This window comes from Limanda limanda, chromosome 17 (assembly GCF_963576545.1).
Source record: "Limanda limanda chromosome 17, fLimLim1.1, whole genome shotgun sequence".
Lineage (NCBI taxonomy): Eukaryota > Metazoa > Chordata > Actinopteri > Pleuronectiformes > Pleuronectidae > Limanda > Limanda limanda.
In genome coordinates, this window is record NC_083652.1 from 7,770,563 (window position 1) to 7,785,717 (window position 15,155).

Sequence of the window (15,155 nt, forward strand, 5' to 3'; positions counted from 1 at the left end):
GGCGTCATTCACCTGCAGCTCTGAAAAGCAATGAGCACTACTGTTCCCATGATGCCGCTCTCTGTTTGGCTAGCTGAAAGGCATTGAGTAAACATGCGCTCAGTGAGGAATTTAAACCTGGTACGGGGATGAGTCAAGATTGTTTGACCTTGATCACAGGACATGCTTCAGGAAAAACGACAAATGACGGCAACAATCCATCAAAAACTTGACTCTTAACAGTGAATCTGAAATGCAGATTGTCATTCCCTTTGAGGACAAACCTTGTTTTCTCCAATCATCCCTCCCGTATTTCCCCCTTCACTCTCCCTCCATCCCCAAGTCCCCGCACACGTTGCGTGGCCTCATTTGTTTCACAGAAAAATGCAAGATGAATAAAATCTCTACCAAAGAAAAACAGCATGTGGAGCTCAGAGTTTGCGCTCATGCAGGCACAGATTTTGTGTTATTGCTGGAGATCTGTTCTCATTACATAGTTGTGCTCACAGGGCATGGAGGGATGATTACTGTTTTTCTGAAGTCAAGCAGCCACACAACCATAGTGAAAGATTTGCATACATTTGAGGAAAGTGAAGGCATCCTGCTCTGAAGAAACATGATTTTTTTTTCAGTTCACGGTGTATAGTGTACACATCAGTCATCACTGTTGTTTGTTTAATGTGTTTCAATATGGTCTCTGTTTGCCCTTTGACTAGACTAAGCTGCTAGCTTCAGTCAGACTCCCTAAAGCTACATAATGATTGCAAATTTATACTAGCTTCAACCGCCTCTCTACCAACACTGATGATCAGCGACCTCTGACCTTTTGTCGAGGGGATGTCATATTACGAGCATTGTTATAAATCAGCCTTTGTTAATACAGTAGAGTTGACTGTAAGGCTGCAGCCATTATACCTTAGCTGACTAAATGTAAAGTGTAATGGGATTTTCATGGCAGTGCAAGAACCAGCACAAGAAGCTCTCAAAGAGTGTGGTATTTTTGGTACCAACACCATAGCTTTGGCTTGACGTGAACAACAGGATGGCTCATTCAGATGTAGCAGCGCAAAGCAGGCTACATGCCGTGTCATCATTTTATATTACGCTCTGTCGTTTATTTTAACTCTAAAAAATTAGTCCACACACACAGCACAGGATGCAGCCAGTTAATTTGGATAAATGCAACACAAACAAACATGGAAGACAGATAACCTGAAACGAAATAGGGTAAATAAATACAGGGAAAAAAAAGATGTTTTCCCGATAAGTACGGTCTCTTCTGTTCTGGGAAAGTACTTTTGATATGACATGTGTCACATCGACCAGAAATGTCGAATTCAAATCGTATCCAGACATCATAGACCTATTCTACCATCTACACATGAATCATGTCAAAGAGCACAGAAAGAGTCAAAGGAGGAGAGCCACAAAAGTACAGTTTTGTGCACAAACTCAAACTTTGCATAAGGCTTTTGCTGGCAGCTCACAGTTCGGCAAAGGATCATGAAAGATAAAGGCGACAGTGAATGCCACGGACATTGCCAAGACTAGCACGGCTGGGAATATGAGTGACCAGGAACGATATGTGTAGACTTCTGTATACCAAATGACATTTTAAGATTTTGTTAATATCGCAGCCATATTGTTGGTATTTTAGGGGAAAATAGGAACATACCCTTACCTAGGGCTGAGCGTGTGGAGAAAATCTCATCAAGTCAAATCAGTCGATATCAATATGTATATCACAATATAAATCAAATCAGTTCCACTGCACTGAAGCGCATTACTCTGTGCAGGTCAACAGGAGACTCTGCTCCTCTGCTGTTTTCCAATGACTCACACGTAGATCTGTTCTTTATATATATCGGCTGAATTCATATTTCCGTTCCTGGATAATCGGGGCATCGCTTCTTCTGCAACAATGAACTTAAAATGCTGCATCGTGTCATAATCTGCGGGAGGAAACTTCTTCTGTCTGCAGGGTTGTGTGTGTGTGTGTGTGTGTGGTGTGTGCGTGTGCGTGTGTGTGTGCTCAACACGGTCCCTCTTTACACATGAACTGACGTTCACATGTATTTATCTATTAATCGATGATGTCAGATCATGATACTGGATCGTTCCGGTACCTTAAACCCTGATGTCCTGGCTTTGCGCATCACTATACGTCTTGTGTTTTTGTATCAGGTTTAAACATGTGTCTCATAAACTCTAAAGAAACTCAAGCACAAAGTAAACATCAGTCCTGCACGTGTCCTAATAACTCGTGATCAGTAATGGTGTTTATTGTTGAAGTGTAAAGTGACTGAGGTCAGAGGAGGAGTGAAGAGGAAGCCTACTCCGACAGAAGACTCCGAACAGGACGACTGGACCTTTTAATGAGCTTCTGTCCTGATCCTGAAGCAGCAGGGATATTAATTATTCAGCGGTGGAAATCCGTTTAAACAATGAGCGTAGCGGAAAAAATTGAATCCATTATGTCCTGTCCCTGCATCGATACAGAGCCGTTCACATCTATGCAGGAGCCCAAGATCCTCCTACACTCTGTGCTGTGTGCATCTATCTAACCTGATTTGCCTGAAACTCTATTCCAGCCACATGATTGGTTAGCGGTGGCACTATTCTCTTTATCAATGGCTGTTCGTGTTGTCTGTCGTTGACGTTGTATCGACCATTTCTTATATCTCTAGCGAAGAGAAGTTATTTTCGCGATAGTTATCTTTATCGTGTTATCGCCTAGCCCTACCCTCACCTGTGAGTGAACTTCTTTGCAGTCATTTCATCCAATCTTAATGCCAATGCCAACACAGTTGTTTGGCATTCAAGTCATGCTGTTCAGGCCTACAGAGATGCCACATATATAAAGAGAGAGAGAGAGAGATACCACTGCAGAACAAAGAAATGAATGTAAAATATTCTTATGTTGAATATTTACATTTGATCCTCGGTACATTTGGTCTCTGGTTTAAATATTTCAGAAACGCGCTGCATGAAGCTGGAATAAGAAAATATTGAATCTAAATGTGATACAATCAAAAAGTTTGAAGTGAATATTAAAAAGTCAGCAGTTGCTTAAGCGCACATTTTAATTAAAAACTTTATATTAAACCATCAAGATATTATTAAGAAGTATCAAGATTTTATTAACACATTAACTGTGACATCTTGGCAGAAATAATGCCAAAATGTGTGAACCTGCAGTGGTATCATCAGTTCAAGTGTGTCTCAAAGGGAAAGTCAGATTTAATTCAACATGGATATAACTTCAAAGTTAGGTTATACAACACATTGTCGACAACTCAGTTCATTCCTGTCTTGAACAACCTTGAATTACTGTAGTAACATAGTATCATAGTACAATGAGGCAATTTTTCCTCCTGTCAAATCGATTGGATAAATCCATATTTTTACTTGTACCTGAACCAGAATTTACCTTTAGAGTCCAATAAAAATCTAAAGTTTCAGATTCTGATCCTCAGCAGGTTCCTTCCTAGCTGGTGAATTGAAAAAACAAGATCTTGATTTTGATGATCTGGTTTAGACGTCTGCTTCTGTTTGATTGGGAAACATGAACAGGAACTATGGTTGATGATTGCAGTATTATCAACAGATTCAAAAGGAAAGAAAATTAGATGCACCCTACCACCTCCACCAAACAGCCCTCCAATCGTTACACCATCTGACAGAGTGAGAACGTTTTTATCTTTGTTTGGGGCCATTAAGCACTTCAGCATGGAACATGTAGTGTGAAAGAGGCTGCCAATCTCTGGCTACTGTCTAAAAATGTGTTGCGTTTTATTGGTGTGAAATCGCTGCACTTAACACCTTTTAATATACATGAAAGCATACGTAATGAAGCTCACACACACACAAACACACACGCACACACACACACACACACACACACACACACACACACACGTCTTTATAGAAATCTTTGTGAGATACCAATCTACTTATCAAGAGGCACATGATGATAAAGCCAACCAACGAAATGCAAAATGAGGGCCGTAATCATAAACATGATCATAGATATAATCTCTGCACATTCATCGAGTTATTAGAAAATTTGAGATTTAGTTTAGGGATTTTTGCACTTCATGTGGCTAAACCTTCCTTAATGCATTAATCTCACTCCTCCGTTTTCCTCTGGGACGCGTGGCTGCAGAACAGAGAGTTGGCTGTATGTGGTTTTAATTCCATCCTGCGTTCATTGGTAATTGAAATCATTATGAGGACACCGGGCCAAATCGGCTGTTATTTCGCAGTCAATAGAGGTTGCTAATTAGAAATTAGCTTGAACATTCTGGTGCGCAGCCCTCGGGGAGCGTCGTCATCAGTCTAAATCTCACATATCTGACATGCCCGCCAATGGCTCGTACACAGCCTCAGCTTTACAGATCAGAGCGCTGTTATGTTTATTCAAGTTCTGAGTGGTGATGCGCTGTCTCACACACTGTCCACATCAATAACATACTGTCAATGTGCATGCGTCACGGTGTGTGCAGGACAGGCTCTTTAAAGCCTCAGGTTCCCCTATACAAGAAGCTGCTGAACAAATTTAAAAGAGTTTCAACCGGCAACTGTGTGTGTGTGACTGGTTCTATTGCATGACATGAAATATTTATTTTATTCCATCTCAGGATGTAGGGGATTTCATGCCCAGATCTCCCAGAGGAGGAACGAGGCTCAAGAAATTGTAGTAGCACTTATATTTTTCTCCTAACACCGTGACACTGAAACACAGTGAGAGAGGAATCTCTATCACATCGACCAAAACGAAGATAAAAAAAGAAAAGTTTTTGTTTTTGTTAATATCATTGTTGTTGATACAAAAAATAAACATATCGCTGATAAGTTGAAAAGTTCCACTATTGATCTCTGAGAAACCAAGAGAAATGGAAAGGGAAACACCAGCATTGATCAGAAAATTATTCCACAGTATATGATGTCATGTGATTAGAAATGTCATGAAGAAGAAAAGAACATCCTGCATTGATTAAAATGTGTCTTTCACCTGATCTCTGCCTCTTCTAGGACTACATATATAGATTTAAGAATAATTATGATCATAAGGTAGGAATGAGGTCATCATGATGTTACTAAGTGGACAGACATGATATGGCGTGGTTATTCAGTGATATTTTTTGAGTAGACACGTGAACTACACCTAATTTATAGTAAGCAATCGTTTGTTATTATATGCTATAAATTAGGGATGCTCGATTATGGAAAAAATCATAATCACGATTATTTTGGACAAAAACGAAATCACGATTATTCAAACGATTATTAATATGTGCCCTTATTTTTTTTAGATGACTAACCCGAAGTACCAGCCACTTCCGGTTCCGGTAAACACCGATTACGGCTGCGTGTCTTATTCCTCCATGAAACCATGCAGGATATCGGTGCCTGGTTATTCAAACCCTTAATGATGGCAACATTAACACTCTCCATAAAAACACTTTGTAACTGAGAACTTTGAAATTTCCTCTCAATATTAAATGTCCCCATCTGCCCCCCCAGTACAAGCACACAGAGAGAGCGAGAGAAAGAGAGGGGTGGGGGGGGCTATGAGGACCATCATCATTTACCCCAAAACCCCGACATTGAACGGGTTCCATACAACAACAAGCGGAGAATCGCGACCTGACACGCGCGGGTCCGGTGTGAACAGCCGGCGGCTGCACGCTGGAGAATGGACGCGGCGCGGATTCGAAGAATAACTTTTTCTACACTTTTTGTCGATCGGGGCACTGCATGAAAAGAAGCGTTTGTGTCAATCTGTGTCGCAGAGAAGTGTTGGCACATCCTTCGGTTAACGACTTTCACACGTATCTGCAGGCAGCAAAGGAAACGCTCAGGGTTCCTGCAGTTGTCAAGCCTGTGAGCTGTTGAGATTTGACCCCCCTGCTCCAACTCCTAGAGGACGCTTTCACATGCAAATGACAATGCTCTGAGCTTCACAAATGCAAATCAGTTTCCCTGAGAGCAGATAACACCAATGTGTAAGAGGCACCAACAAACTATCTGGCTGAGTAAACCAGGCTTAAAATAAATATTAAACCTGAAATTTTAAATTGTTCTTAAGTAAGTAAGTGTGCTATAATGAATTATATTGTATACCACGAACAAAGGTCAATGCAGTCAAAAGAAATGAAACAATGCACTTTATTTCAAATTTGTATTGTCATCCAATCCTAAATCTCAACAACTGTACAGAGTGGCATGATTACAGTCACTTTTTCAATTGTGCTGGTTAAATGCACAGAGGAAGTGTAAACCACACCTCTACCAGCAAATAAATGATGCTGGGTATGATCATCTGTGTCCTGTAAGCTCCAAACTTCTACTGGCTTTCCATAAAAATATCTGTCCTCCCAAAATACTGGCATCAAATTCACATGTCAATGGCAAACTAAGCTGTTCCATGAATTATAAATGGTACCTTTTCACCACTACTTTCAAAATTGCTATGAAACATTCATTGATTTAATGATTTAATAATAAAAATAGTAATATTTAATCCCCCATGGACTGCACAGTGACAAAACACAGCAGCCGGCTGTTTGGATACAACATACATCTCCACTCAGTTTGATTATTATTTTAAATATAAAGGAGACACAATATAGAGCTTAAATTCCTTCATAATTTGAACTTCAATTGTCTCATTGTTGTTATTAAACTTTCTCAGTATTCCATTAAAACAGTCAACACTTTTATCCAAAGCGACTTACGATAAGTGCATTCAACTATAAGGTTACGAACACAGAACAGCGTGAATCATGTGTGTAAATGTACTAAACACCACAAAAAATAAACCTGGCCTCAGTCAAATACTTATCCCATATGAATTAACCGCTGCTCACGTCACCCGCTCGCGTCATCAGCTGATGGACTCGTCCAATCAGAGCCTCGTAAACGCCGTGCAGCAGCGTCGAGTGTCCCGCAGACAGGAAGCGGGTCGTGTTTAGCTTGTCCCGTACGAGTGACTCTGTCTTCGGGGTAAATAACTTGCTGAAGTCGACACGACGCTGTTCCCTGGAGGAGAAGATGAGTGCGTGTGGAGGCAGAGCCGCGGGCCCGGTGTGGACGAGTCGAGGCGGAGAAGACGGGCGCACAGTCCCTGAGTTACGGTGAGCTAGAGCCGCCATGCTAACCACTAAGCTAACTGGTACATCTGAAAGCATGTCCGCCACTCTTTGGGATAGCGAGAAAGTTGCTTAAATACGAATACAGCATCGAGTGCTGGAGCAGATCTAGTGCATGTGTAAATATGTATGAATTACTTAGATGTAACAGTTTGTTCTCGTTAAGTTTTTTCATCAACGTGACTTTTTTCTGTATGTTTTCACAGCCTCAGCCCCCCCCCCCCACACACACACACACGCACACACACACAAACAAAGAGGCGTTAGGCTGAGACGCTGAAAGTCCGGATTTAAAGTGCAGAAAAGGAAGCCATTGAATGTAAGTAACTGTTTATGAATTGTTTTGGTGTTTTTTTGCTGTGGATCTTCCAACGGTGATGCAGCGCGGCTATTTCCGTTTATTAATAATAAAGTCATGTTACATGTGTTGTTTTCCAGCTGCCTGTCCATGACGTACAAAGACACACTATGAGCCAGTATGATCCGACCAGACCTTACATCAGCATTGAGGAGTTGTCGGAGAAGAAAGAGGGTAAGGTTATATTCATTAAATAATTTTCCAGTTACATGTAAAGGTGTATGTTGTAATTGAACTGTGCTAATTTTACTGAATGTGTTTACAGCTGATTGAAGCGGGACAGATGACATGGATCCATCCTTCCACAGCCAGGAGTGCACCGACCTGTGTCCCACACTTCATATAAGACTGGAAGCTACACTGATCTCACAGCTACACACCACAGACGTCTACACACTGGAGAAGAGTCCCACAAAGAAGTCATGACCCAGAGGCTGCAGAGAAACATTTCAAGCCTCATCTGAGTTTTTGTACAATATTTTTGCTGTATGTAAATAAAGCTTTCACTCCACATATACCTTGTTCACATTTGTTCCCTGTACAATATGTTCACCTATAACATCAAGCATCACATGAATGTTTAGTTTTAATTAACTGCAGTGCTTTTGGTAAAGGCTTACTTATAAATAATAATAAATATTAATATATACATTTTTATTATAAATATTGTGTGGGAGGGGCTTACCCCACGTGCGGAATGCTGTGACCCCACGTGTGCACTGCAATGACCCATAAGGTGACCAATAGCAACACTTCTACCAACCAATCACGAGTGACATTAGTTTCAAGGGTCTGTGGTTTCCTCCAATGGTGAGTAGAGAGAGGTTCTAGCCAGCGGCTGGACTCCGATTCATATGCTAATTAGATCACACGTCGCGATCGGTCCGCGAGGCTCAGCGAGCCCCCCCGCGGCTCTCTCCTTTGTTCTCCAAATCCCCCTTAAGGTCCGCAAACGCCGATAGACCCACCTTGTCTTCACTGGCGAACGCCGAGGTAACATCATGGAAACAGTTGGTTACAGCAGGGGATTAGGCCTGTCCGTAGAGGTTCACTGTGACAATAATACTGCTTTTCGTCTAGTGGGGGCTGCCCTCCCTCTGCCATTTTCCACTCGCGCTGATTTTTAAATACCTCCGGTCCCCATACACACAACTCGCCTCCTTCACTTCACAGCTGCTTGAGAGCGAATGCCAGTCAGCGGGGCCGCATTGAATGCTTTAGGGGAGGGACTGAATTGCGAATGCGCGTCTCTTTAGAAAAAATGCCAAATAATCGTTTCAACTCGATTATAGTAGTTTGGAGATCGTTTGACCCAATAATCGTAATCACGATTATATTTCGATTAATTGAGCAGCCCTACTATAAATTATGTCTTGATAATGTCAGTATATGATGGCCTTAATAGAAACTTAATATTGTTTGATTGGGGCATATACAGCCCAGGGTGTGCATTGCCTCTCCAATGCTTTTCATTAGGTTATTTTCCCTACAAATACCATTAAGTGGTAATTCTTCTCAAAAAGTGCAATGTGCTCCCCAACTTAAATGAAATACAAGTAGTGAGAAGAGAACTTTTAGTTTGGGAAACATGTTAGAATTTAGCAGGATATATGAGGTTTTGATGAGCTTTCTTCTTTAAGTAAGTCTTCAATACATGAACCCACAGGTGCACATGTAAAAGCTTTGGGTTTCCATCTGTATCTGTTCATCTATATAATTTAGACCAGAATTCAGCAGTATAAGTCATAGTCTCGGTATTTAACTATTAAATAATGTGTTCATGTGTGCTTGGCTAGAGAGCAGGGAAAAGGGCATGCACAGGGGATGGGTATTTTTGGAAGGGGTAGAAACAGTCAAGGGGCTGTGTGGCCTGAAGTTGCTAAGCAACTCCATTTAGCCCCACTGCATGCACATATTGAGACACAAACCAAAGTGCAAAATGACTGATTCAAGATGAGAGCAATTCAAAAGAAAACAGTCTCGAGTTGACATTTCTGGGAAAGTCTGTGCGTCTGTGTAGGACAGGTTTGCATGCTCTGTTGCAGAGTCCTGAGACTACATCCATCCCTGCTGCTACCACCGCTGTGCTGCACACATCCCATCTGCAAAGATTAGCCTCAATCGTGGAGACTTGTACTATTTTTAACTGACCTACCAAGCACAGTGGCCAACCAAGAGAGAAGTCAGGTCCTCCTCCTTGAAACAATTCCCTTGCTTGTTTGTCATTCTTATCTTTCTTTTCTGTCTCAACTTCTCATTTCCACCCCCCTTTGCTCTGGGTGCTCTTGATTTGTGTTGTGTGTGATACTGCTGCGACGCAGCACTTTAATACCAACGCGATTATAATAATTTAAAAAGGAACCAATTACTATTTGGTTAAATGGGCTTTATTTCATTTTACTCATATTTCAAAGAAAAAAGTTTATCTTGGCTGCCAGAAATAGAGGAACATTTAAATCTACATTAATCATAACTGATGATATTGACAAAATGTGCCTTAACTCAAAATCAAATATCAGCGTGGTTGGCTCCAGGTGCCATTTTGTTCATGCGTGGCCACAGTGTGACCCTTCAGCACTGAGTCAGGCTCTAACAGCTTACACACTCCTGTTACCAACTGACTTGAGCGTGTGCAAATCCATCATCAGCTGGCACCACAGTACCAACAGCGCCCCCCCCCCCCTCCATCAGTCAGACTGCCTCCCTACAGTACGTCTCACATTCTCTTCCTCCATTAGAGACTCCTTCATTCACGCCTCTCTTGACATCAGTGGAACCTTTGCTCTCTTCACCCTCGTCCTTGTCGTCCTCCCACTTCTTCAACCTTGTGGTGGTTCGTTTCCAACACTTTGCCCTCTGTTGTGGAACTTTAATCTTGAATGCTTTCCACTCATGCCATGGGCAGTTCAGCTACCTGTCGGATAAGAGAAATGGATAGATAGATCTAAACAAAAAAGAAAAAGAGATATACATAAGAGCAAAGAGAGAATAAAGATAGACATATTGCTTTTCTGGTGTTAAATAAACATTATGGAGTAGTGATATTATAATATACTATTATACACTGTACAAAGCGCAAGTTAATGGACATTTACAGGTCCTGACCTTACTATGTCAAGTGCCTTGAGATCATGTATGTTGTGATTTGTTGCTAAACAAATAAGAGTTAAACCATTTTTTTAGAGGCTGAGGTGAGCAATAAAGCCTGCACCTCCATCCTTAGAATACACCTTTAACATAGATGTGGTCATGGTTATGTTTGCAGTCAGTTTTGGAGCACATCTGTTTATTAATAAATATGGACGATATGACAGCTCTCCAAAAGTGAAGCCTCTGTGCCCTGGTGGCTGTTTGCAGTATAGATCATACACCCCATGTTGATAGAGCTTTTAATATTAACATTTTCTCAAATATGGTGTCTGTCAGTTTAGATATATCTTTTCACACTGATTGTTTGGTCAACTGTAAATTTTTCTGGTAATTTTAATATTATTTAGTTATATGATGCAATCAAACCTGGGTAATATATGATTGACAGCTGAGACTGACTGTTTTTCTGCTCAACTGTGAGAATAGACTTGTAACACAAAGTTAAAATGGACCCAAAAATGACCAACCTGCTGCACATGGAAACACAGGGTGACCCTATGCAAGACTTGGTTAGTCAGAAACCTTTATTTTCAGCTATTCAGTCAAATAATCTTTGGTTATTGGTGATCTGCAAGAGTTGAATGTATTATGGTAAGTTTCATTATGTTCAACATAACTTACAGCATCAGCCCTCTTTTAAACACCTGACAGATACAGACATGTTTACCTGTGATTCAAATCTGCATCAGTTCAACTATTGCAGCATTAAAGGGACTCTTACCTTTGTTGCATTTGAGAATTACAGCACATTCGAATCATCCCGCCTTCCTCCAATGCCCCACCCCCTCGTTCCCATCCGCTGTGTTTTTCTTTTGTTTTTCCCCCTGGGAGCGGTTGAGGCTGTGCTGTGGGGGAGAAAAGAGAAAGTAATGATATGCCATGTCCGCTACATTATCAGGCCTAATGTTTGGGAGAGCCGAGCAGACGTTGCATGTGTATTTGTCATACGGCCTGTCATCAGCTGTTAGGACCCACTCAGTGGGACCCTCCATTCAGAACACATCTATCTTCACTGCAAGTTTATTTATTTTCTTCATCATTTTGTCTCCATGTTTAGTGCTGCTGTAGGATGTCATTGCCGGGGTGGTCCATCATTTAAGACCACAGATGATATACTTTCGTATCTGTGGTTCAACTCAAACCTGCTGTTTGAAGTCATAGAGTTTGATCCATTGATAGCTTTTAAGAGCTTAAATCATTCTAATTAAATCATACTAATTAAAAAAGAAAATTAAGTTTTAATCTTTCATTCAATTTCATCATCGGAAGGCTGAAATTGTGTATATACCTCACCTCACATCTGCTTCATTTAATTTTTGAAGCATAGTTTCTGGTTGATAAGATGAAGATTTCAATTTGACTATTTGCTTGAGCTAATGCAGCAGCATAAGTAAAAATATCTTCTCTTTCTGCACATGTATTATATTTACACTTTAGTCTAAACTGCAAAAGCATTACAATCTAATTCTGAAATCGCTCATTTATGAACCCACACTTAATCCTTTTTGGTTTAATCATCCTTGAGCTGTACCTACAACCTGATTACCGTACAAATGTGGCTAATTGAGCTGATTGCATGTGGATTAGAAAGGCTCACATCGGTCATTCAGGTCCAACAATTCACGCTGCGTGTCGGGGAAACACCAAGTCACGATGTCCGGGCTACTCTCCGTAGACCTCTGCCTTAATATTATTGTAATATATATATATCAGGGCGAGATTATAAAACCATTGTCAGAGTTTGTCTGACTGGAAAAATGAAGCAAAAGGACTCCTCTAGGAGTTGGCTGAACTAACTAGGTAATGTAGTAGGACGACCATGTCTTAGGTTGCAAAACAACAGAGGTCTGTTTACCTCAGTTGTAAGATTGGGATGGACGTTCGGTGAATCCAGGAGTCATCATAGGGTTCAGGAATGCGTTTGCAGTGGGAGCAGTGGATCCAGGTAGCATGATCTGCAACCTTGACGGCTCTGTGCATTGTTACTAGTACAGCCGTGGCCAAAAGTTTTGAGAATGGCACAAGTATTGGTTTTCACAAAGTGTGTTGCTTCAGTGTTTTTAGATATTTTTGTCAGATGTAACTATGGTATACTGAAGTATAATTACAAGCATTTCATAAGTGTCAAAGGATTTTATTGACAATTACATTAAGTTTCAGCAAAGAGTCAATATTTGCAGTGTTGACCCTTCTTTTTCAAGACCTCTGTAATTCGCTCTGGCATGTTTTCAATTAACTTCTGTGCCACACCCTGACTGATGGCAGCTCATTCTTGCATAATCAATGCTTGGAGTTTGTCATAATTTGTGGGGTTTTGTTTGTCCACCTGCCTCTTGAGGATTGACCACAAGTTCTGAATGGGATTAAGGTCTGGGGAATTTCCTGGTCATGGACCCAAAATTTCGATGTTTTGTTCCCCGAGCCACTTAGTTATAACTTTCACTTGATGGCAAGGTGCTCCTTCATGCTGGAAAAGGCATTTTTCGTCACCAAACTGTTCTTGGATGGTTGGGAGAAGTTGCTCTCAGAGGATGTTTTTGTACCATTCTTTATTCATGGCTGTGTTCTTAGGCAAAATTGTTAGTGAGCCCACTCCCTTGGCTGAGAAGCAACCCCACACATGAATAGTCTCAGGTTGCTTTACTGTTGGCACGACACAGGACTGATGGTTGCGCTCACCTATTCTTCTCCGGATAAGCTTTTTTCCAGATGCCCCAAACAATAGGTAAGGGGATTCATCAGAGAAAATTACTTTACCCCAGTCCTCAGCAGTCCAATCCCTGTACCTTTGGCAGAATATCAGTCTGTCCCTGATGTTTTTCCTGGAGAGAAGTGGCTTCTTTGCTTCCCTTCTTGACACCAGGCCATCCTCCAAACGTCTTCGCCTCACTGTGCGTGCAGATGCACTCACACCTGCCTGCTGCCATTCCTGACCAACCTCTGCACTAGTGGTGCCCCGATCCTTCAGCTGAATCAACTTTAGGAGATGGTCCTGGCGCTTGCTGGACCTTCTTGGGTGCCCTGAAGCCTTCTTCCAACAATTGCATCTCTCTCCTTGAAGTTCTTGATGATCAGATAAATGGTAGATTTAGGTGCAATTTTACTAGCAGCAATATCCTGGACTCTGAAGCCCTTTTTGTGCAAAACAATGATGACTGCACATGTTTCCTTGCAGGTAACCATGGTTAACAGAGGAAGAACAATGATTTCAAGCACCCCCCTCCTTTTAAAGCTTCCAGTCTGCTATTTTGTCTCAATCAGGATGACAGAGTGATCTCCAGCCTTGTCCTTGTCGACACTCTCACCCGTGTTTACAAGAGAATCACTGACATGATGTCAGCTGGTCCCTATTTGGCAGGGCTGAAATGCAGTGGAAATGGTTTTTGGGGTATTAAGTTCATTTTTGTGGCAAAGAGGGACTTTGCAATTATGTTCAATTCATCTGATCACTCTTCATAACATTCTGGAGTATATGCAAATTACCCTCCTAAAAACGGAGGCAGCAGACTTTGTGAAAATGAATATTTGTGCCATTCTCAAAACTTTTGGCCACGGCTGTACCTTCAAGGGGCCCAGCCACCGTTGATGTCCCCTAGTTGGGGATTCACAGTAACCTTGACAGAGGCAAGTGAATGTGAAGGTTTTGTCTTTGCAATCGACCTCGAACCAGTATTGGCTATCATGAAGTACTGAAATGCTTATTTGCAAAATCAATCACAGAAAACCACCGACTGTCATTTGGTACTTGAGAAAGAATTGTGAATGAAGTTGGAATGCGGTGTGTTCACTAGGGATGAGCGGCTACACATGTATCTGTATCTGTTCAACCAACTAAGTTATCCGTATCCATATTCTGAAGTGGGTGGGGCATAACAGGAAGTTGGTATTTATCCTGACATGGCGTTGTTCAGAAGTTGCTATATTTATTGTTTATTAGAAAAGTATTTACAGAACATCCTTCCAATTTGAGCTTCAGATCAATGTATTTTATCACAAGAGTGAGAGAACTATTCAGAACAAGTTTTTTTGATAAACTTCAGTGAATAAACTTCAGTAAATCAATGAACACAACACATGCAGTAGTAACTGATTGGTTCTACTTATATAATTCTCCTTCCCCTCTTCTCCTTGCACCTTCAACTCGAAGCCAGCGGCGAGCACGGCTACATTCTGCGTCCCCTTGCAGCACTGCTGTCTGCCTGGTCTGATATATCCTGGTCTGAAGAAAACAAAAACGTGAACGCTCGTTCCCATGGTTCTGGCCCGTAACTGCTTTGATTCTGCTGGCTGACCTGGCGTTTCATAGCCTGGGTGCCAGACGAACTTGGCCCCGCCCTCAACATTTAAGTTCAGGAAGATCGGTCTGGCATTGCTCCGTTGGGGAGCGGTGCAGACCACTCAAATTGTCAGGGCGGGCTTTATACGATGATGGACAGATGATCTACAGTGATGTAATCAATCACGTCAACAAAGAGTGCTTGGGTTGACTTTGTTTTCCACAAACATGACTGCCG

At 41.5% G+C, this 15,155-nt stretch overlaps 1 protein-coding gene and 1 long non-coding RNA gene across 2 annotated transcripts in view; both read left to right on the forward strand.

Moving 5' to 3' along the window:
- asic2 (acid-sensing (proton-gated) ion channel 2) overlaps positions 1-15,155 on the forward strand; it is a 391,248-nt gene that overhangs the window by 99,944 nt on the left and 276,149 nt on the right. The gene's annotated exons all lie outside the window — the stretch shown is intronic.
- LOC133023435 (uncharacterized) lies at positions 6,688-8,004 on the forward strand. Its single transcript, XR_009683059.1, has 3 exons — positions 6,688-7,452; positions 7,572-7,665; positions 7,757-8,004. It is a non-coding gene; the product is annotated as an uncharacterized LOC133023435 (long non-coding RNA).